The sequence below is a fragment of the Lagenorhynchus albirostris genome, chromosome 11, assembly GCF_949774975.1.
Source record: "Lagenorhynchus albirostris chromosome 11, mLagAlb1.1, whole genome shotgun sequence".
Classification (NCBI taxonomy): Eukaryota; Metazoa; Chordata; class Mammalia; order Artiodactyla; family Delphinidae; genus Lagenorhynchus; species Lagenorhynchus albirostris.
The window spans coordinates 95,759,768-95,782,448 of NC_083105.1; the positions used below are offsets into that span (position 1 = coordinate 95,759,768).

A 22,681-nucleotide genomic window follows, 5' to 3' on the forward strand; every position below is an offset into this window, starting at 1 on the left:
ATTTTTGTCGTAGCCTGATTTGGTACAAAGAAATGGAAACACAAGGAACCAAACCTGTGTGTTCATGACTCACTTAAAGCAAAATTTCTTTCACTTCCTAGAGTCCTGCCGACATCTAAAATGTCTCCTTAGACATCTTTCCCCTCCTTCCCTTGCATCTCTATGAAGCAGCTAATAGGAGCTATGCAATGTGGCTGGGACGCAGATGAGTTTGGGATACTTGGGGTACTCTGACAGGATATCCCACCTCCCACTACACTATCAAGGCTTTAAACAGGACAGAGGTTTATTTCTCTGACCTGGTAAGATGGCTGTGTTCTGCAACTTTGAGAAGAATGCAGCATCCTTCCTTTATATCTTCTCTGCCATCCCCACGATGTTGCCCTCATCCAGATGGTTCAAGATGAACCATCACTACATCCACATCCCATACAGCAGAAAGGAGAAAAGCAGAAGTGAAGGATATGCCTTTCCCTTTAAGAACAAAACCTAGAGGTTTCAAATACTACTTCTGCTTACATTCTCCAGGAAGTGCAGTCTTCATGTTGGGCTGTCATATGCCCGGTTAAGCATCAGGGATTTTATTACTCTGCGAGAGAAGGGAAGAATGCCTATCAGGGGTAAGAAGCAATCTCTGTCTGGGGTGCAAACATGAACAGTTCTTGGTCCTTTCCTAAAAGCTGCTTACTTTAATGGGAGAAAACCAAAGTAAAAATAGGTAATTACACATATTTTTTGCAACTCCGTGCCATCATTTACCCCAACACTTTTACAGTCTAACACTTTCATTCTCTTAACTTTCTTTTGTCTCCTTTCCCTCTGCCTATGCTCTTGTCAACTGTTAAAAAACAAAATTCAACTGAGTGAATTTCAAAGATCTTATTGGCTTTATTCAACAATTCATGAATCAGGCAGCATCCAATCTAGCAGATAGAAAAGAGCTCTGAGGACCTGTACAAAATGAAAGGCTTTTTATAGGCAGAAGGAAGCAGGAACAAAAGAGTTATGCTGGGCAAAACAGCAGGTTGGTCATGGCAAGGTTGCTTTCCTTCAGGAGACAGCAAGGGACTTAAAGGCGCATTTCTTAACTAGCGCTGATCAGGAGAATCCTGACTGACTGGTTTAAGATTCCATTTCTAGGAAAGCTGAAGCTAATTCTCAGTCTGGTGACGTGGGGATTAGCATAAATGACTTCTTTTGGGGCTTGTTGGTTTGTTTTTTAACACTCTTTACCTAAACCCCAAAATAACTGCTCCCCCCAAAAAAAAGCCCCACCTCACTTTCTCTTGATCTTTTTGCTCCTCTGCTTACTTCCTTAATTTTTATTCTTTTTTTTAAATTGTAAGGCAATTTTATTTATAATAACTTTTTTTTTAACACCTTTATTCTTGACCTGTCTTGGCTGTATCTGATGCTGTTTACTATCTCCTTGAAATACTCTCCTTCCTTGTCTTCTGTGTCCGTGTAACACTCTGGTTTTCTGCTTCTTTGTCTCCTTTGCTGGCTTTTCCTCCATTGTCCTAAATAAAAGAACTTCCTAGACCAAGCTCCTTCCTAGTCCTTTCTTTTCCCATCTGTTTTGGAATCATATCTACTGTTTGGTCACAGTCATCACTTCAGAGCAAATGAATAACACATCTCTATGCATAAAGCAAAATCACCATCATAAACCAAAATCTCATGGACGTCAGCCTCATGTTTTCTGCTGCTTATGGGATATTTCCATCAAGATTCTCTTAAAGCAAGACAATTTCCACTAGCCAAACTCATCTTGCCCCCACCTGAAAATCCTCTCTTCACCAACCTCCTCTCCTCCTAACACCATTCAGAAACTGAGTCCTAGTTTGACCCCCTGTGTATGTCACTGGAATAATTCACCCTTTACAACTTGGAAGTCGTCTTTTCCCCTCCCTGGACCCTCACTTCTCACATCGTCCATGTAAACATAACTTGCTGATCATATAGTATTCTTGCTACTCAATGTCTTGCCTGTGCTATTGTGATGCCCCTCTTCTCATCTTTCCTTTACATTGTTTTTCACTGCCTGTCTTCATATAATATGAGTTGCATCAGCTTAATCTACTAAAAAGCCTTCAGTAACAGTCTGTTATCTATCAGTGAGTCAGATCTCTTTGATCTACTATTCCAAGGTAAGCATTCCATTCCATGGTCTCAAATTCCTATGTTTTCTGCAACATCCCTTTAAGACAAATTAGACTAATTGCTGCTACCTGAATGGGTCCTCTACTCTCCTATCTCTGCCGCTATGTGTATTTACCTGGATTATTACTTCTTCCTGATAATCCTTCCTGTTTTACCCATCATTTCCCCTGATGAAATCTTATCCATCTTTTAAGATCCAGTTAAAATGTAACATCCTTCATGAAGGCTTTCTGAACTATTAGCCACGAATACCTTCAGAGTCAGGGACGGTCTTTATGTCACTAGTGTCTAGCATAGTTCTGGACTCATTGAGTTGCTCAACAGCTGTTGACTTAATGAGTCATCATTAGCTGAGTGTAATCTCTGTCTCCTCCGGATCACCAGAATTCCCTGTACTTCTCTTAGGGCTCTTGTCATATTACATCTTTTACTTCATTTATTTGTATCCATAGCTTTGAGCCCTTGGGATAGTAAAGAATTTTGCAAAGAACAGATGATTCATCAGTATTAATTAAATGAACTCTAGGAGGCATTAAAGTAGGAAGGGTGCTGGGTTGTTAATCAGAAAATTTGCTCAAATGATTAAAACTGGAGCTAAGGAGAAAAGGGAACCCTCCCACACTGTTGGTGGGAATGTAAATTGATGTAGCCACTATGGAAAACAGCATGGAGGTTTCTCAAAAAACTGAAAATAGAACTACCATAAGATACAGCAATTCCACTACTGGGTATATATCCGAAAGAAACAAAAACACTAATTCGAAAAGATACATGTGCTCCAATGTTCATAGCAGCGTTATTTACAATTGCCAAGATATAGAAGCAACAGATAAATGGATAAAGAAGTCGTAGTATATGTATATAAAGTGGAATACTACTCAGCCATAAAAAAGAATGAAATTTTGCCATTTGCAGTAACACAGATGGACTTGGAGGGCATTATGCTAAGTGAAATAAGTCAGACAGAGAAAGACATATACTGTATGATGTCACTTAGATGTGGCATCTAAAAAATACAATAAACTAGTGAATATAACAGAAAAGAAGTAGACTCGAAGATGTAGAGAACAAACTAGTGGTTACCAGTGGAGAGAGGGAAGAGGAGAGGGACAATACAGGGATAGAGGGGGGGAAAAAGGGTTATTATGGGATTATATGAAATCATGTGTGTGAAACTTTTGAAAATTGTAAAGCACTATAGAATTTAAAGGATCTTTCACTCTATTAAAAAAAAAACAACAACTAAGCAGTGCCTGGAATAAAGTAAGAATCAAATACATGTTAAATGTGTGAATCCAAGAATAAAATTTAGAATATCTCATAAAGTGAATGGACTATAATCCTCCTTGAGTACTGAGCAGTAAGAATAATGCATAAATTTTTTTTTTCAAGAAATACACATAAGAGGGCTTCCCTGGTGGCGCGGTGGTTGAGAGTCCGCCTGCCAATGCAGGGGACATGGGTTCGTGCCCCTGTCCGGGAAGATCCCACATGCCGCGGAGCGGCTGGGCCTGTGAGCCATGGCCACTGAGCCTGCGTGTCCAGAGCCTGTTGCTCCACAGCAGGAGAGGCCATAACAGTGAGAGGCCCATGTACCGCAAAAAAAAAAAAAAAAAAAGAAATACACAGAAGAAAATGTTAATCATGGGTTCAGGGTTAGGAAGCAGAGGTACTTTTCCTTTTCAATTTTATACTTTTAAGCATTGTTTGAAATTTTTATCATGTACTGTGTTCATTTTTATTTGAATATTTTATTTTTATTTTTTCTTCTAATTTTATTGAGATATAATTGACATATAGCACTGTATAAGTTTAAGGTGTACAGCACAATGATCTGACTTCACTTATGATTACCACAATAAGTTTAGTGGACATCCATCATCTTATATAGATACAAATTAAAGAAATTAGAAAGGAGATATTTTTTCCTCATGATGAGAACTCTTAGGATTTACTCCCTATACTATTTTCGTATATAACATACAGCAGTGTTAATTATATTTATCATGTACATTACATCCCTCATAGTTATCTTTTTTTTTTTTTTTACAGTAGGTCCTTGTTGGTTATCTATTTTAAATATAGCAGTGTGTACATGTCAATCCCAAACTACCAATCTATCCCCCTCCTCCCTCCCCCCCCGTAACCATAAGTTCATTGAATAAATACGTTAATTACAAAAATAAAAAACTTTAAAAGGACTTAAAAAAAACAGGTGCTGAGAATTAATTTTTTTGAGATTATATTCTATAACCTTTCCACCCCCCTCTAGGCTGTGTGATTCTTGGAGACAAGATCCTTTAAACTCTGTGCACCCAGGACATTTTCTGGCACTTAATATTCGCTCAATTAAATGTTGGTTCAACAGAATTGTCTGGGCAATGGTAGGGATGGTGGAGTGGTGGTGGTAGGGATGGTGGAATGGTGGTGGTGTGATTCTCTAAGGGAGGAGTGGGGGATAGGTTAGGTGGCTAATGGGACTGTAGCACTGTTGGGAGGAGCCATCAGTTCAGACTCTTCCTGACAGAGCAGTGAGCCTCATGTTCTTAAGAGTCTCTTAATGTGCTTTTCAAAGGGAAAGGGCAGGAGGCAATACTGCTTGGAGGAAATTCCACGGATCAAAAGAGAAAAGAGGACTTCCCTGGTGGCGCAGTGGTTGAGAATCTGCCTGCCGATTCAGGGGACACGGGTTCAAGCCGCGGTCCGGAAGATCCCACATCCCGCGGAGCAACTAGGCCCGTGAGCCACAACTACTGAGCCTACGCGTCTGGAGCCTGTGCTCCGCAACAAGAGAGGCCGCGATAGTGACAGGCCCGCGCGCCACAATGAAGAGTGGCCCCCGCTTGCCACAACTAGAGAAAGCCCTCGCACAGAAACGAAGACCCAACACAGCAAAAATAAATAAATAAATTAATAAACTCCTACCCCCAACATCTTCTTTAAAAAAAAAAAATAAAGAGAAAAGAAAATTTGTATATAGAAGATGAGGTGACTTTGTTTCAGATTGCCTTCAGCATTTATCAAATCTAATAATGGGCCCTTTCATTCTTTATCCACCCTTTACCCTTCATTCTGCTTTACCTAAATGCGTGCTGGGGTGGTTAAGAGGAGGCTCATTTGTAAGGAAAAGAGTGGTGAATAAAATTCCATGGTGCATTTCTATTAAATCTCTTGGAGAGGTCAGCAAAAGACACTCAAACTTTTTCCTGCTTTTTCCCTATGTAACTCAAAATGTGGTTGGGGAAATTGAAGTTCTTTCATTTATCTTCTCCAGCCTCTCACAGGGGTACCTACCTCAATCTGCTGTCAGGAAAGAAGCATCTATGTATTTATTTTAAAAACATCTTAAAAATTTTTATATTGGCGCATGGTTGTATAACAGTGTTGTGTTAGTTTCAGGTGTACAGCAGAGTGATTCAGTTACACATATACATGTATCTACTAGGAAGCATCTATTTAGAACTGGGTCAGTGAGGAGCCTGGATGAAATCTCCTGGTTCAAATCTTACATGGATGGGATTCCGCTAAGCTTCAATATCTGTTAAAATGTCTGAGCTCATTTGGTCCAACAATAATGGGCAAAGCACCTAGCTAGGTACTATTAGGGAACATGTGGTAAAGTTGTATAAGTCTGGCCCCTGCTGTCTGAACCTTTCAATATAGTTGGGGCAGAGATGTAAGGAAGGAATTAATCCTGAACTACCAGAGTAATGAGTAATTACCCTTGACACTTAGATGATGAGTAGAGATGAGCTTGTATAGAGAAAAGATGGAAATTGACTCTGAGCCACACTGCTTGGATTGAATACTGCTTCAACCTCTTACTAGCTTTGTGACTTTGGGCAAGTTACTTAAATTCTTTGAGCCACAGTTTCCTCATCTGTAAACTGGAGGCAGTGATAATAATTTACGATTGTTATAAGGATTAAAATGATATTTGTAAAGTACCTAGAATTTGGAAAATAGTTTGAATTGTGTCTGGTACACGATCATTGTCATTTAGCCATTATTAACTTATAACTATTTTTAGAAATTTTAATTGCAGTAAAAAACTCATAACATACAATTTGTCACTTAACTGTTAAGTGTACAGTTCAACAGTGTTAAGTATATTCACATTATTGTGCAACAGATCTCTAGAAGTTTTTCATGTTGCAAAACTGAAACCCTATATTCACTGGATGACAATTCCCATTCCTCCCTATTCCCAGCCCCTGTCAACTACCATTTTACTTTGTTTCTCTGAGTTTGGCTACTTTAGGTACCTCATGTAAGTGGAATCATTCAGTATTGGCCTTTTTGTCACTGGCTTATTTCATTTTGCATAATATCGTCAAGGTTCATCCATACGACCTTGCTTGTTCATCCACGTGACCTTGTTCATAGCATGTGACAGGATTTCCTTCCTTTTTTAAGGCTGAATAATATTCTGTTGTATTTGTAAACCACATTTTCTTTATCCATTCATCTACTGCTGGACGTTTGCCTCAACCTCTTACCTATGGTGAATAATACTGCTATGAACATGGGTATGCAAATGTCTCTTTGAGATCCTGCTTTGAATTCTTTTGGATATACACCCAGAAATGGGATTGCTGGTTCATAAGGCAATTATATTTTTAATATTTTGAGGACCCGCCATACTGTTTCCATTATGGCTGCACCCTTTTACATTCCCACGACAGTGCATAAGAGTTCCAATTTCTCCACATCCTTGCCAACACTCGTTATTTTGTCTGTTTGTATTTCTGATAATCCTAATGTGTTTGAGGTGAAATCTCATTGTTATAACTATTTTATTTCTTATCAATCAGCTACGGAACCCCCCCCCCCGTGAATTAAAAGGGTCCAATCTTGAGGCAAAATATTTAACAGATAAAGACACTGTAGTTAGTCTCAGAATTTCCCATAAGGATGTGTACTAGCGCCAGAGAAAACATGGGCCCTAAAACTTTATTCTAACCCAGTGAGATCCATTACTGCTACACCACAGTGTGTTTTCTTACTTGTTCACTCACCACCAGGCAAGACTCTCAGCTGAATCTCAGGACTTACACTTCTCATCCTCCTCTTCTGTCTCCTTTTATTTTTAGCATAGGCGTTTTGACTCTGGGAATTCATGTCCTAGAGGAATTAAAGCCAACTCTTGGTAGCATATACATAACTTATGGTGGGGATGACTTGCCCATCCCCGCCAATCCAATCAGCCACCAAGTCCCTTTAATTTCACCTTTGTAATGTCTTTAGTATCTGCGTCCTTCCTTTCATGCCTAGGGCCACCACTCTGCTCAATCTGAAGTAGCTCTTGCTTGTGCTGTGTCATAGCCGACCTACTTTCTTGTGCAGGTTTGGTTAGTCTTCCTAAAGCATGACTCTACCAGAACTTCTGCTGGCAGAATAATGACTCATCTCTTCAGCTTCTGAAGCGTTCCTTGGTTTGGTCCCAAATGTCATTTCAGACTGTTTTTCACAACCTTCTTTCCTTCCACCCCCTTTCCTCCCACACTCTCCCTATGTTCTCCAGTCAGGAAGTTCTCTTGGATGAGTAGAGTCACTCTTACAGTTTTAATTATTCTTCAAGGTCCATTTCAAGTTATAATAATGATAGCTGCCAATCATCGATCATTTATTATATGCTAGTTACAAGTTTACATGGATGAGCTCATTTAATTTTCATAATGACCCTGTGAAATGCTTACTATCACCACCTGCATTCTGAAGGATAAAGTAACTTGGGCAAGCCCAAGTATTCACAAAGACCTGGATTCATAGTCCAGAACTCAAGTTTTTAGCCACTATTTTATTGCTGAAGTGATGGATTTGATGATGCCTTCCCACCTACCCCATGTTACAGTTCAATACAGATGAATAATCATTTATTTGGCAATCGCTATGCAACCATCACAGACTCTGTAGGAGTGGGTAATGCAAAGTTGATTAAGATGGTTCCAGCCTTCAGTGGTTTAGAATCTAGCAATTAACATAGTTTTCCTCTATGTTCCCAAATTGATTATAATTCACGACGGGACACCTTGAACATTACTATTCATGCACATTACTTCTTTTGCCTAGAGTCCCTCCGTTTACCTTCTTTCTCTCTATAAACCGAGAAATATGTTTATTAAATTCAGGTGAATCTTACTCTAACTGTCCCATCTTCCCCATGAAACTTTCCAGGGGGATGTTCCTTTATGTTCCCACCCTAAAATAATATTATCAACTCTTTGGAGACCTGGGCCTTTTTCATCTTCAGCACCTAATAATAATAATAGCTAATTTTTATTATGGTTTTCCTTATTCGAGGCATTTGACACGAATACATTAATTTAACCCTTATAGCAATCCAACAAAGTAAAAACTATTTTTATGTCCATTATGTAAAGAAAAAACTGAGGTACTATGAATTAAGTAACTTGCCCATGGTTGCTTAATTACTACTGGCAGAGCCAGGATATACAGGATATAGTCCAGGATGCTGGACCCCAGAGTCTGCGATTTTGACCTCTTGTCTAGTGCCTCTTCTGCTTTAGTCATTGCATTTCTTAGTCACTCTGTAAACATTTGTTAAGTAAATAACTTTTTTGTATCTCTGGCACTGGATTAGAGTTCTTAGTACCCTGTTATAAACTGACTTTGTAATATAAACATAAAAATAAACTTATCCACGGTTATAACTTTTAAGAAGGAATCAATTTTGAGATTTCTTTTGAATTGCTCAAGATACTTAGTGTAATTGCTAGGTCTCTGACCAGATGCTGGAAAAATGCTTGACTAGGCCCTAAAATACTAGGCTAGCCCTTATCAGTATCTAATCTGCAAGGCCAGGTGACCATTCTGGGCGCCCTGTTCCTCAAGGGAGAAACTTGTCTTGCTCTCTGGAAATTTCCCCCTAAGGGAAGCATGACTGTTGGGGTTTGCAATGGAGAATGGAAGAAGCACTTGCCCTGGGTCAAATTCCTGGCTCCATGCTCCCAGGTGCTTCAGGGCTTCTGTCTGTTGAGGGTGGGAATTAGGAAGGGACAGAGACACATCTGCAGGATGTCACTCACTCCCAGCTCAACCCACTTGCCGGAAACTGATCTCACTCTAGAGAAAGTAGATGCAAAGGTTTTTTAATTTCTTTAGTGCTTTCAGGAAACTTTCCACACTTTCTGCCAGACTTGCCTTTTAGCACTTCATCTGGCATTTAATACACAAGTCCATTCAATATAATCATATTTTCCAGAAGGAAGGATGGTGATAGTTTTTTTTCCCTTCTCTAATTAGATCAAATCTGTGATAATCTGTTTCAATTACAGTGTTTCCTTTTCAAAAGACCATCGACTAACGCGATCAGAGACTAAGGACCAGGAGTCATCTATCATTAATTTATCAATAAATATTTTTATCACCTCTGATGTGCCAGACACTTTGCTAGGTTTTGGAGAAATTTGAGGGAATAAGACAGGAAAAAACTTACACTTTTTTTAGAATGGTGAAGAAATTTGAAAGTAAAATGATAGCCACTTTTGACATCTGAAGAGAGGAAAAAGGACCTAATTTTATATATTCGGTCCCCCAGAACAAAACTGGGGCAAATAGGTTGAAATTATAGGAAGACATATTTTCTCTATTGGAAGGACAAATTGTCCAAAGATGAACTGTTCTCCTCAATGTAGTGAGTTCCCCATTACCAGGGATGTTATTTAAGGAAAAATTATGTTTTAAAAAAAGATATTGGATATCTGATTGAGCTGAGTAAAATTTAATATACCTTCAAGTCTTGACATTATATAATTCTATAAAATTTGATAGCAATGGAAAAAGTTAAGAAAGCCAAAATATTTTAATACTGTAAAACAGAACTACAATCCCATATTAATAAAAAAGACCTTATAATTATAACAATTTTATTGGATCTCACCTTAGCAGAGACCTCTCTGGGACCCGCTGTGGTAATGACCTAACTATATTCAAGTGATGAGAAATAATAACATGTCTTCATGAAGGGGGACCAAATTGCTCCCATATTTCAATGTAATAGTCACCAAGAAGCTGTTCGTCCACTGACTCTGGGGGAAACGAAGGCACACAAAAATGGTACCATTATCTTTGGAAGAACATCTAAAGCAGTGTCTATATTTTTAGGTAGCTGAGTTATTGGTCATTTCTGTCCCCTCAGTACTAAGGTCTAAGTCCAGCTCTCCTCAAAGAGATCAGAGATTCTACTTTGCACATAGGGAAGTCGATTCTTCCAGTGTTCTAGTGTAGGAAATATTCTCATATTGTGGCTGACGCAGATTAAATCTCCCCTTCATCCATTGGCTGGCGACCTGCCGCATTATTGTCTGATCTTTCATTGTTTGCTGGTGTTATTTGCCTGCAAGTTTTTTGTGAGCTTCTTGCTTCCCAAGCTCCTATTGTATTTGGTTACACTTCATTGCACAGGCCTTGCCAAGGAAATTTAGTTTCCAGAAAAACAAAATGTGTGTGTGTGTGTGCGTGTGTTCCCTCTGCCTTTAAGGAGAAGACTGTAAAGTTGCCACACTTCCCGGGACAAAACTATGAGCTCAGGGAGATAACAGGGCCGTGGGCACAAACGGGAGAGTTGGTTGAGAGCAGAGGCCCCAGCATCAGAGTGCCCACAGGTTTGCTTCCTGATTCTATAACATTTACTGTGTGACCTTTCATAAGTTCCTTAACCTCTTTGTGCACGGTTACTTAATCTGGAAAAGGCGAATAAAATTGCCTGAGGTTTGGTGTTAGGCTAAAGTAACACACGCCTATGGCAAGAGTTAAGCACCCGATAAATATTAGCTGTTATTATTACTATTACTGAGAGGTTTCCCTCAGTGGTATTGTCAGCCCTGTGGTTTCTGAGGAGCAGGAATCAGCTGTGACCTTTTATGTAAAGAAAACTGAAACCAAAAGGCCCCATGGGGTTTGACCCTGCGATGGGAGTTGTGGGTATGTGTAAAGGCCTCCTGTCCAGGTAACGGTGGTGACTTCACTGCGCTCTGAGGCCTACTTAGGTGAGCCAGCCCCACAACCTTGTGTTTTCTCGGCCTGCTTTGCGTCTACGTGGAGGGTAAGTCAGTGCTCAGCCGAGGACGCATCGCAGCTTCATACCGCCCCCTAGCGGACTGGGAAGGTCATTCGCAGGAGCCAGGTCCTCACAGCCAAGAGGTCCTGCGTGTTCGCGGCATCGCGGCGGAGCGTGCGTATCTCCGGGTGAATCGGAGTCATTGAGTCTCTCAGCTTCTAGGCTCCTCACCAGAAAAATGAGGACAATCACGACTCTCGCATGGGACCGTGGTGAGAATCCAATGAGATAGCGGCACATATGAAATCTTACAATTTTAGATATTTCTGTTATTATAATAGTTGCACTAGTTATTATCATTCTGATCGACGACTCTCTTCCAGGGACCCGCTAGAGTTAGAAGACTGTTCGCATTAGGGCTCTCCCTCAGCGTCAGCGTCGCCAGCAGACCCCACTACTATTCTTAGTCCCGCACCCTGACACACAGAGGCATTTCGGGGGCTCAGTAAAGCATTATTTGGCTCCAGCCTAGAGGACAAACTTGCAGCCTTGGGTCAGGAGGGGAGTGTTGTGATCTGGTGGAACTAGAAGCCCTGCCCCTAGTGGTAATGGGGCAAAGGACCCTAACGTCGCCAAGGACCTCACTGATGGTTTCCTCTGAACTCTTCCTTACTTCCTCTCCCTCCCGCCACCCATACTTCACCCCCTCGCCCCACCCCACCCCCCTTTCCCCTCCTTTGCTTCAGGGCAGTCTCATCGCTTGTGGGCGAGGCTGTTTTCTTCCCAACCCCCTGGGAATGCCTCCTCTGGGACCTGGGCCTGAGGTTGTAATAAATGCCCAGCAGAGCTGCGGTCCGGCACCCTGGGTCCTCCCCACCTCCGCTAGCCTGCCGCGCTCCCCGCCCTGGCACCGGCGTCATGCTCTGGAAGGCCCTGCTCCTCTCCGCCTGCTTTGCCCCGGCGGTGACTTACCCCGCACTGCTTCAGGGTGAGTGCACGTTGGGAGGTCTTCTGGAGAAGAGGGCTAAAGTCCATTCACCGCGTGTGCGTGTGCGTGTGTGTGTGCGCGTGCATGTGCGTGTGCGTGTGTGCGTGTGTGCGTGTGTGTGTGTGTGTGTGTGAGTGAGCTATGAGGCCTTGGGCAAGTTGAGTGGCTTGACTAAGATTAAGGTTGTGTTTTGAATCCACCTCATACAGGTAGTCAGGCTGGGTCAAATGGAATTAGGGTTGGTGATGAGAGGGCTCTTGAGGTTTCCCTGTGGTCCCCTTCAGGTGCTAAAGAGGCTTTCTCTATTTGATTCAGGTTAAAAAGTCCTTGGGTGTACTCTAACTTTACTGGAGAGTAAGATTCAAAGTGCTTTAGCCGCTGGCTGGGTTACATGCAGTGGGAATCAGTGGGTCTGGAGCAGAAACTTGTGAGTCATATTGAGAGAGGAAGGAATCCCTGTCTCCTGAACCAGAAGAAGGCTGCTTTCCCCCCAAGCCTCTTTCTCTTCTAGTCCTTCCTGAACTCAGATCCGTTTCTCAAGAGGAGGGGTATTCATTCACTTGCACTAAAATGGTGACTTTACCCTCCACTTCCTCCCAGCTCTCCCTCTGGTAGCTCTCAATTTATCCGCTGCTGGGTTTGGGTTCTTTACTGCATATGAATGAATGACAAAGCAAATGACTAAATTAGAGAGCTAATGATTTTGACCTCATTGGCAGGGTGCCCACAACCTGCTGGACTAGGCAGCCACGAGGACTGTAGGTCTTTCACTGCAGCCCAAGCAGACCCAGGTGGTAGGCTCATCAGGCCTTCATGGTTATGATGCTTTTATGGTTCACAAGACCCAAAATGTCTGGATTGTGCATTCTCTAGGACAGATTGGAAATTGAAGAGCTAGATGTAGCCCATTAAATGAAAATGGTAGGAGTCCCCATTTTAGAGTCCATTTCATTCTTGCTTATGCACCTTGGAAATAGCTGTTTTCCTTGCTCCTTTCCCCCACTTATATTTTTAGTTTTCAGGAAACTGAGAGAATTATATAGGGGAGTTTTTGAAATTTTATTCCACTGCAGTCTGACTGATTCACATTTAGAGGCACAATATCAAACGCTCCTTCCTAACCCGACCCCTCAAAGGAGGGTGGAGTAGGGGCAGCGAGCGTATTCCTAGGCAGTTAGTCTTCTGGACATTCTAGCACTTGGCAGAAGAGAAACTTGTGGGGAGACCAGTTTGATTCAATATCCCCTTTTCTGTTCCATGTTTTCCCTGGAAAAAGATCTAGCTGGGAATGGAAGGCTGTGGAGATGGTGGAAACATTCTCACAAGAAAGTACTTGAACTGTTTTTTTTTTCTTTTTGGTTCCTCTAGAATTCATCACTGACTTAGAGTCAACCACTGACCCGGAATCAACCACTGACCCAGAGTCGACCACTGGCCTAGATTTGACCACTGGCCTAGAGTTGACCACGGGCCTAGAGTTGACCACTGACCCAGAGTCGACCACTGGCCTAGAGTTGACCACTGACCCAGAGTCGACCACTGGCCTAGAGTTGACCACTGGCCTACAGTGGACCACTGGCCTAGAGTTGACCACTGGCCTAGAGTTGACTACTGACCCAGAGTCGACCACTGGCCTACAGTGGACCACTGGCCTAGAGTTGACCACTGGCCTAGAGTCAACCACTGACCCAGAGTCGACCACTGGCTCAGAGTCGACCACTGACCCAGAATTGACCACTGGCTTAGAGTCGACTGCTGACCCAGAGTCGACCACTGGCCTACAGTGGGCCACTGGCCTAGAGTCAACCACTGACCCAGAGTCGACCACTGGCCTAGAGTCGACCACTGACCCAGAGTCGACCACTGACCCAGAGTCGACCACTGGCCTAGAGTCGACCACTGACCTGTCAGACTTGACCACGCACCATGACTTCACTGAAGATGCACAAACAACAACTGACGTGTATTTGGAGAACACACAGACTTTTGGTAAGTGAGGGTTCTGTCCTCAGAGGAGGCCTGGGCAGCAATTGGTAGGCTCCCTCTTTTACATTTCTGAGGGAAAGGCTGCTTTTGTCCAGTGTACTTGATTCCCAGCATATGTCTGTGACAATTCCCGTCGTCCATTTTGTTTTCCTAGAATTGCCTACTAATGTGGGATTAAACACCCTGAGCTCTAAGGAAGAAGCCACTGAGGTCACAGGTGAGGATTCCTCTCTTCAGAAATGCAGAAGTTCCTCCCTGCCTCCCTTTCCTTATTTATAGTTCTTTACATAGGAAAGTCCTATGGTAATTTACACATTTGGGGATACTTTTGCTGCTTTGTTCTCTGAGGTGGAGTAAACTTAGCCAAAAGTTCATTGAAACTTGAGGAAAGTTGAAGCATTTCCCAGAACGCCAGGAACTGCAACTGGTTGAACACCAGCATAGCTCCAGCCCCAAGGTCTGACCCGATCTGATCTCTGGGACCTGCTTTCTGGGCTTCCCTAAAGAGGACAAGCTCCTTCATGTCTCTGTAGAGTCAGAAAAGGGGTTAACAATTTCCTTTTCTTTTCCAGTTGATTACAATTCATTTCAAATAGAGAACTTTTGGAGTAAAGGTTACGCTAAGTGTAAATCTTATCTGAATATAGCCTGAACAGACAATAGAGCGATTTAAAAGCTTCATGAATTAAGCAGTGTCCCTATCTCTGCCCATCCCTCTCTCAAGCCACCATCATTTTTCAATTTTCTGTCTGCCACTCAGCCAAGAAGTCATAAGATTCCAATGCCTTCCACCCCCGCAAACAAACCCCAGTAGTCTGGGGGAATGCCCGAGATTTGTGCTAAGAAAGACCCTTGGGCCTTACTTACAAAAGCGAATTTCTAAACACTCTGATTCTTATGTCTATAAATAATAGCTAACATTGATTGAGACCTACTGTTTTCCAGCACTGCTTAAAGCATATAGGGGATTGCAGATTGTAGTTGGAGAAATCTAGAAATTGTATTTTAGTGGAGGCTGAAGGACCTGTTAAAAAAAAGGTTGGATCTCTCAGGGACTTCTAAGTGTGAGTGGAGACCAGCCCTTTAACTAAATCCTTCTCATGAAGTGCACTTGTGTTTCATTTCCACTGGTAGGATTTCAGGCATGGCAGAGTGCCTTGGCAGTTAGAAGAAGGGAGGTTTTTGTGTCATAGACTCAGTGGAGTCCTACGTTTACTAGGGGGCTACTTGAGTCTGTGAGCTGAATGACAGACACACTGTGATCCTTACTGGAAGTGAATAAAAACCATTTCTTTACTTAATTATAGAGGAGCCCAGCACCTCCACGGGAAGCAACGAGTACAACACAGTGTTTTTTGGTAAGTTTCTTCTCTCTTGTCTCTGGTATCTTATTAGGGATTTGACACCATTTTCAATGCTGGGAAAGGATTCCAATTTAAAACTTTCCAGATGCTGAGATCAGCTATAATTCTAATATGGAGGTGAAAAAGACAGCCTCTTTCCTCTCTGAGGTTTACCGTCCAAGTCTAATTGTTTGCATTTTCAGTCACCAAATAGGCATAGGATAAACAAGTTTTCTCCCTTGAGTTTTCCAAGATTTCCTGTCTCACTAGGATGTGGATTCCAGTCCAGTCCCTGGAATCTTTTTAAGGGAGAGCCTGAGGAAAAGGCATCAGATTTTCTGATTCATAAAATATATAATTCAATTAAAAGTTGTAAAGCCTAGGAGCTCTGAATCAGGAGGTCCTGGTTTTAATACTTTGCCTCACTCCTGGCTGTTTTGGAAATTTCTGAAGTAACTTCTTCAGGCATTAAAATGGATACCTGGACAGTGTGCAGGTATCTTGCTTAAGGCTCAAAGAGAGGGCAGGAGAATAAGGAATTTACACCTTAAATTAAATCATGCGCCCAGTGGGAAATGAGAAAGATGAGCCTGATCTTTTGAGCACTAGGTTTTCTTGTTTCTCTTGGCAACTCATGTTTTCATTTTTGTTTTTGTTTTGCTTTTTAGTTTAGAAAATGAAGCAGATTCTCATTACCTGTGACCATCGCTCTACTAACCACAACATTCTAAGAAGATTCTGAGCCTCTGAACAAGCCTTCCATTCCATTATAGGAGCTTGAATAATTGTAAAAGACTAGACTAGTGAGACATCGGAGGTACCTACTTGAGGATAAACAGAGTGGCAAGAATTAGACAGAAGAGGGGCATCTCTTAACCATGTCCCATTTAATATGGGCTCAATAAATGTTCATTTGTACTAAATTTTGAGAGGGGGTTTTTATTTTATGAGGCAACATTTTTTTTTTTTTTTTTTGCGGTACGCAGGCCTCTCACTGTTGTGGCCTCTCCTGCTGTGGAGCACAGGCTCTGGAAACGCAGGCTCAGCGGCCATGGCTCACGGGCCCAGCTGCTCCGCAACATGTGGGATCTTCCCGGACCGGGGCACGAACCCGTGTCCCCTGCATCGGCAGGCGGACTCTCAACCACTGCGCCATTAGGGAAGCCCTACGAGGCAACATATTGCTTAGCTGCCTTGTTTTAGAACCAATAACCATTTTACTCCTCTCTGATAAATGCTTTACAATCAGGCGCCAACTCCTTATGACCACAGGAAAGCGTGAAATGAGCCTATGAAAAGTATATTGGTTTTCCTATTCCTAGTATAACAAGTTACCACAAACTTAGTAAATTAAAATAACATAAACCTATTATTTTAGTTTTGTAGCTCAGAAGTCTGAAAGGCATCTCACTGGATTGAAAACGATGTGTTGGCAGGGCTGAGTTCCTTTCTGAAGCCTTTCTGGAAAAATCCATTTTCTTGCCCACTTTCCTTAGCCATCTTCCATCTTTGAAGCCAGCAAAGGTTGGTTGATTCTGACAGTACATCACAGAGTCACCAACACCGACTCTACTGCCTCCCTCTTCCACATTTGAGGACACATTGAGCTCCACCTGGATAACCTAGGATAATCTCTATTTCAAGGTCAATTGATTAATGACCTTAATTCCCCCTCTACCATGTAATTGAACATATTCAGTGGTTCTGGGAATTAACAGGTGAGCATCTTTGGGAAGCCATGCCACAGACAGCAGAGAACATCTTACTCCAGAACTGGTTTGGTTCAGTGGGGGATGGAAACAATCACCCATTTTTTCTTTATGTTTACACTATATTTTTTGCAAAAGGGAGTGGGTAAGTTTATGTAAAATTAGTTGGTTTCACGTATTTATACTTCACAGTATGTATATGCCACAGTATAAATGACAAACTAAAATGGCACAAGTTTAGAGTGATGGGCAGACTTGGGAGTGAAGAGATGTAGATTCTACCAGTTGTATCTCTGCCTCTTGTGAACCCCAGCTTCCTCTTATAAAATGAGTCAGTTATATCAAATCAATTGAAATTTCCTTTTTGCTCCTTAATATATTTCAACAAATAATACACTGATTTTTGGGATCATTAATGTAAAGAATTATTAATGTATTAGTTTGCCTCAGGGAGAAGTATTCCATGTCATCAGTGATCTGTCACATAGGCTTGTACCAGAGCACATCATATTTGAGGATTCCTTAGCCTGGCTCCATCAAGCCGCTTGTCTCAGGGTTTTCATCTAAATAGGAAAGTAGTTCCAAGGCCTCCACTGATCTCTTTTAAGGATATAAAACTATTTCTGTTCTGTCAGTGACTATTTTTCCAATTTCTCTTCCCATTTTCTTTTTAATTTCAAGTGGATTTCAGCATGGAATTTTATCATGGACTACTGGAATGATTTGTGAAATTTAGCCAAGAAAAAGTGTTAGTGGACTCAAAATAGGCACTCATTAGTATCTATCCAGAATGGAAAAAAGTTTTCATTTCAAATTCCAGATGCACAGTTTAAGTGGTTACCTCGAGAACAGAGATGAGTCCAGCCAAACCGGGGGACTGGTTGAAGGGGGAATTTGTAGCATGTCTGCTTAGTATTTACTGATCCTGGTGTAAGTGGCAGTTGAAGTTATGGGTTTAGAGAGGTCACTTAGGAAGAGTATATAAAGATCTTCCTCAACCTACAATGGGGTTATGCACCCAGTACCCACTGTAAGTTGAAAATATCCTAAGTCGAAAATACATTTAATACATCTAACCTACCGAAGGTCATAGCTTAGCCTAGCCTACTTAAACGTGCTCAGAACACTTACGTTAGCCACTGTTGGGCAAAATCATCTGATTGGGCAAAGCCAAGTTTTATCATGAAATGTTGAATAGCTCATGTAATTTACTGAATACTGTTCCAAAAGTGAAAAACAGAATGGCTGTATGCATACGGAATGGTTGTAAAGTCTATCAGTTTTTTACTCTCATGATCATGTGGCTGACTCAGGGCTGGAGAGAGTATCATGCTGCAAATGATGAGAAGCCCTACCCAGTTTCTGTCCTTGTAATAGCTACCACTGAAGGCCTGGCCTGAGCTGAGAGCTCTATATGAGTTATTTACACTGTGTACAAGTTCTATATGCTATTACTAATTGTACAAAATTAATTTGTACCAAAAATTAATTATACAAAATATTAAATAATATTTAACATAAAATGTTAGGTGAGCTGACATGGGTTGTGAAAGAATTCACAGAAGTATTAACAAGGGTAGAAAAGAAAGTTTTTATTCACTTTCCAAGGGAGGAGAGGGGCCAAACGCCTAGAGTGGTGTTGGCCCTGAAGGGTGGGGGGGTGAGTCTTTTATTGTGCTTTAAAGGGCAAGGTGCAGGAAAGAGGGAGGGGGTTCACATCTGTTTTGGTCCACGGTTTTATGTGGGCTGGCTGTGCTTCTGCAGGATGTGGTTTTTCTGAGAATCTGTAACCTTTTGTTTTCAGTAATTTTCTAGTCCTTAGATGTCTGAAAGAGACTTGACGGTGGCCCTTGACAGGCGTTATCCTATTCTGAACAATGTTAGATGGGTTTACATAAAGTGTGTGCAATTTATATATAAATACAAATATTGGGCAAATTTTTATACTGGTGTAGGCTATTCTGTTTCTTTAGTCCAGAACCTCCCCAATTTTCAAGCATTTTGGTTTACTTTAGCCCATTTACATTTAATGTAATTATTGATATGTTTGGAGCTTACGTGTACCATTTTACTTTTTGTTTCTGTTTATCTTATTTCTCTATTTTCTATGTCTTGCCTTCCTGTGGGCTACCTGAATATTTTTTAAAAATTCCATTTTGGTTTATCTATAGTATTTTGAGTGTATCTCTTTGTACAGCATTTTTTTTTTTAGTGGTTGTTGTAGGTATTACATTATATACACATACATTTTCATTGTCTAAGAGGGTCAATATTTTACCACTTTGAGTGAACTGTAGAAATCTTGCCTCCCTGTATGTCTTCCTTTACCCTCCTCTGCTTATAATTGTTTTAAATACTTCTCTACACACATTTACAGCCATATCAGAGAGTATTAGATAATTTTTGCTTTAACTGTCAAACATACTTAGGAAGTTCAAAAGAAAAAGGAAGATGTATTTTATCAGCCCATATTTCCCCCTTTCCATTGTTTTCTTCTTCTTACTGTTCCAAAGTTCCTTCTTTCAACATTTTCTTTCTGTTTAGAGAACTTCCTTTAGCCATCCTTTTCAGGTAGATCTGCTGGTGAAAAACTCTTGTTTTCCTTCATCCAATGTCTTTATTTCCCTTTCATTCCTGAGAGATAAATTTACTATATGAAAATCAGTATTGACAGTTCTTTTCTTTCAGTACTTAATAAGTATTGTGCCACTTCTTTCTGGCTTTCATGTTTTCTGCTATTTGTATTGTTTTTCCCCTATAGATAAGTTGTTTCTCTTGCTGCTTTCAGGATTTTTTTCTTTGTCTTTACTTTCAAATATTTGACTATGATGTGTCTTGGTGTGGATTTCTTTGGGTTTATCTTGGTTGGAATTTGCTTGCCTTTTTGAATCTTTGGGCTTATGTCTTCTGCCAAATTTGGGAAGTTTTCAGCCATTACTGCTCTTAGGATTCAGATGACGTGAATATTAGGCCTTTTGTTATACTCCTGCAGGACCCTGAGAATCTGATAGGTATTTTGTGTTGTTTGTTTGTTGTTCTGTCTCTTTTCTCTCTGTTGTTCAGATTGAGTCATTTCTATTGTTCTGTCTTCAAGTTCACAGATTGTTTTCCTCTGCTGTTGAGCCCTTCCATTAAGTTTTAAAATTTTGGTTATTATAATTTTCAGTTCTGAAATTTCCTTTTGGTTCTGCTATACATTTTGATTCTTGCTAAGACTTTTTATTTCTTTGCTGAGTTTTTTTTCAGTTGTTTTAAGCATGTCTATAATTGCTCATTGAAGCATTTTTATGACAACTGCTTGAAACTCTTTGTCAGATAATTCTAATATCTCTGGCCTTTTCGTCTGGCATCTGCTGATTGTCTTTTTTATTCCGGTTGAGATTTTCCTGATTCTTAGTATGATGAATGATTTTCAATTGAAACAGGACATTTTAGGTATTAGAGGCTCTGGATCTTATTTAAATCTTCTGTCTTAGCTGGATTTCTGTGATACTACTCCAGCAGGTAAAAGGTGGAGGTACTGAATTACTGGCAGGTAGGGGCAGAAGTAAAGATCTCCCCCTCAACTTGTGTTGACTCCCAAGCAGGGGAGGGGCTCCCCATAATTGCCTGGTGAAGGATGGAATTCTGGCTCCCCACAAGGCCTCCACTGATATCACCCTGTCTAGGAGGAGTAGGGGTGTCTTGTTACTACTTTCCGTGTAGTCTCCACTGACACCACCCCAGTATGGAAAGGAGGGAGTGCTTCGATACTGTTGGATGAGGGAGGATGTCCAGGCTCCCCATCTGGTTGCCACTAACTCTGTGGGGTGGGGGGAAAATGAGGGTCTTAAACTGCTAAGTGGGGATGAAAGTTCCAGTTCCTCCTCGGTCTTCGCTAACTTTACTCTGGCACAGGTTTGGGCACCTTGTTACAGCCAGGCATGTGTGGAAGTCTAGACTCCCCACTTGGGGCCATAGCTTTTTCTGTGGTGTTTGACTGTAGAAGAGGGATTATTGTCTAAATGTTTTCTGCCATGCTAGGCTGTCTGTTTCCTAGTCCTCTGGCTGGACAGAATAGGTTTTTGTTGGGTTAAAAAAAATCACATAAAAAATATGTGATTGCATTATCACATATACGGTTTGAAAAGCTAACCCTGGCTGCAGACTACAGCTTGGAAAAGAATTTGGAGGAAAAGCGAAAATGGTTACAGGTCACCAAGTAGGGAGGATACTGTAGAGCATAGGTGAATGGAGGTGGTGATAGAGATAGAGACAAGTTGAGAAATATTTAGAAAAGGGGACAAAAATTGGTGGTGGATCTTGTATGGAACGACACAGAGCTAAAGCTATAGATTTTGTATTGCATGAGTGGTTGGATGGTGGTCTCTAGAGTTAGGATTATCAGATTAATTTTGTTTTGGAAATACTGTACTGAGTGGTACCTTTAAAATATTTAAATGAAGATGTCATATAGGTAAAGGTGTGAAGCTCAGTAGAGGTCTTGGCAAGACACAGAACTTTGTATCATGGCACACAGATAATAACTGAAGCTGCGGGCAAGGATGAGTTTTTATTTTTTCCAGTTTTATTGAGGTATAATTGGTGAATAAAATTGTATATAGTGCTCACTTTGGCAGCACATATACTAAAATTGGAATGATACAGAGAAGATTAGCATGGCCCCTGCACAAGGATGTCACATAAATTTATGAAGTGTTCTGTATTTTTAAAAATTGTATAGAATTAAAATGTACGGTGTGATGATTTCATATACACATACATCGTGAAATGATTGCCACAATTAAGTTAACACATCTGCTGCCTCACAGTTACCTTTTTTTTTTTTTTTAGTATGAACTTTTCTAAGGAGATAGTATATAGTGAGAAAAGAATCTAAAACAATTTCGTAATTTCGTGGCTAAATGGAAGCATATGCATCTGCAAAGGACATGCAAGGCTTTAACTCCTAGATGGTGGGAATCATGATTTTTATATTCATCCTAAACTCCTAGTAAAATAACTGGTGTGGAAGGGGACTCAATAAATGAAAAAACTAAGGAGTAGAGCAACCAGAGAGTTAGACTATGAAACAGGTACACACAGTATCATGGAGCCAAAGGAAGAGAGTGTTTTAAGTAGGACAGAATTGTAAATAATGTCCATTGCTTCTGAGAAGCAAGTTAAGATGAAGATTGAAACATATCCACTGACTTGTTTCAGCAAGCTGGAAGTCATTGGTTACCCTGGTGTGAGCTGTTTGACTGGAAGGATGGGAACAGAAGCCTTGGTTTATAAGCCTTTGTCAGCCTTTGTTTTCATTTTTTAGCCTATTGGTCAATTTTTTCCTTAATATAACTGAGAGCAACTTATGTGTTAATAGTAAAAACATTTCCTATCCCTTTCTTCTCAAAGTCCAAACAAGGACAACAAGAAAAGAAATGCAAACATCATCTCTGATAAAACTTACAGGACAATTAACAGCCACAAT

At 41.0% G+C, this 22,681-nt stretch overlaps 1 non-coding gene across 1 annotated transcript; it reads left to right on the forward strand.

The window, feature by feature from the left end:
• Nucleotides 1–21,814: 21,814 nt before the first annotated feature.
• On the forward strand, nucleotides 21,815–21,921 carry LOC132530131 (U6 spliceosomal RNA). The gene has a single exon (XR_009543688.1). It is a non-coding gene; the product is annotated as a U6 spliceosomal RNA (small nuclear RNA).
• The last annotated feature ends 760 nt before the right edge of the window (nucleotides 21,922–22,681 follow it).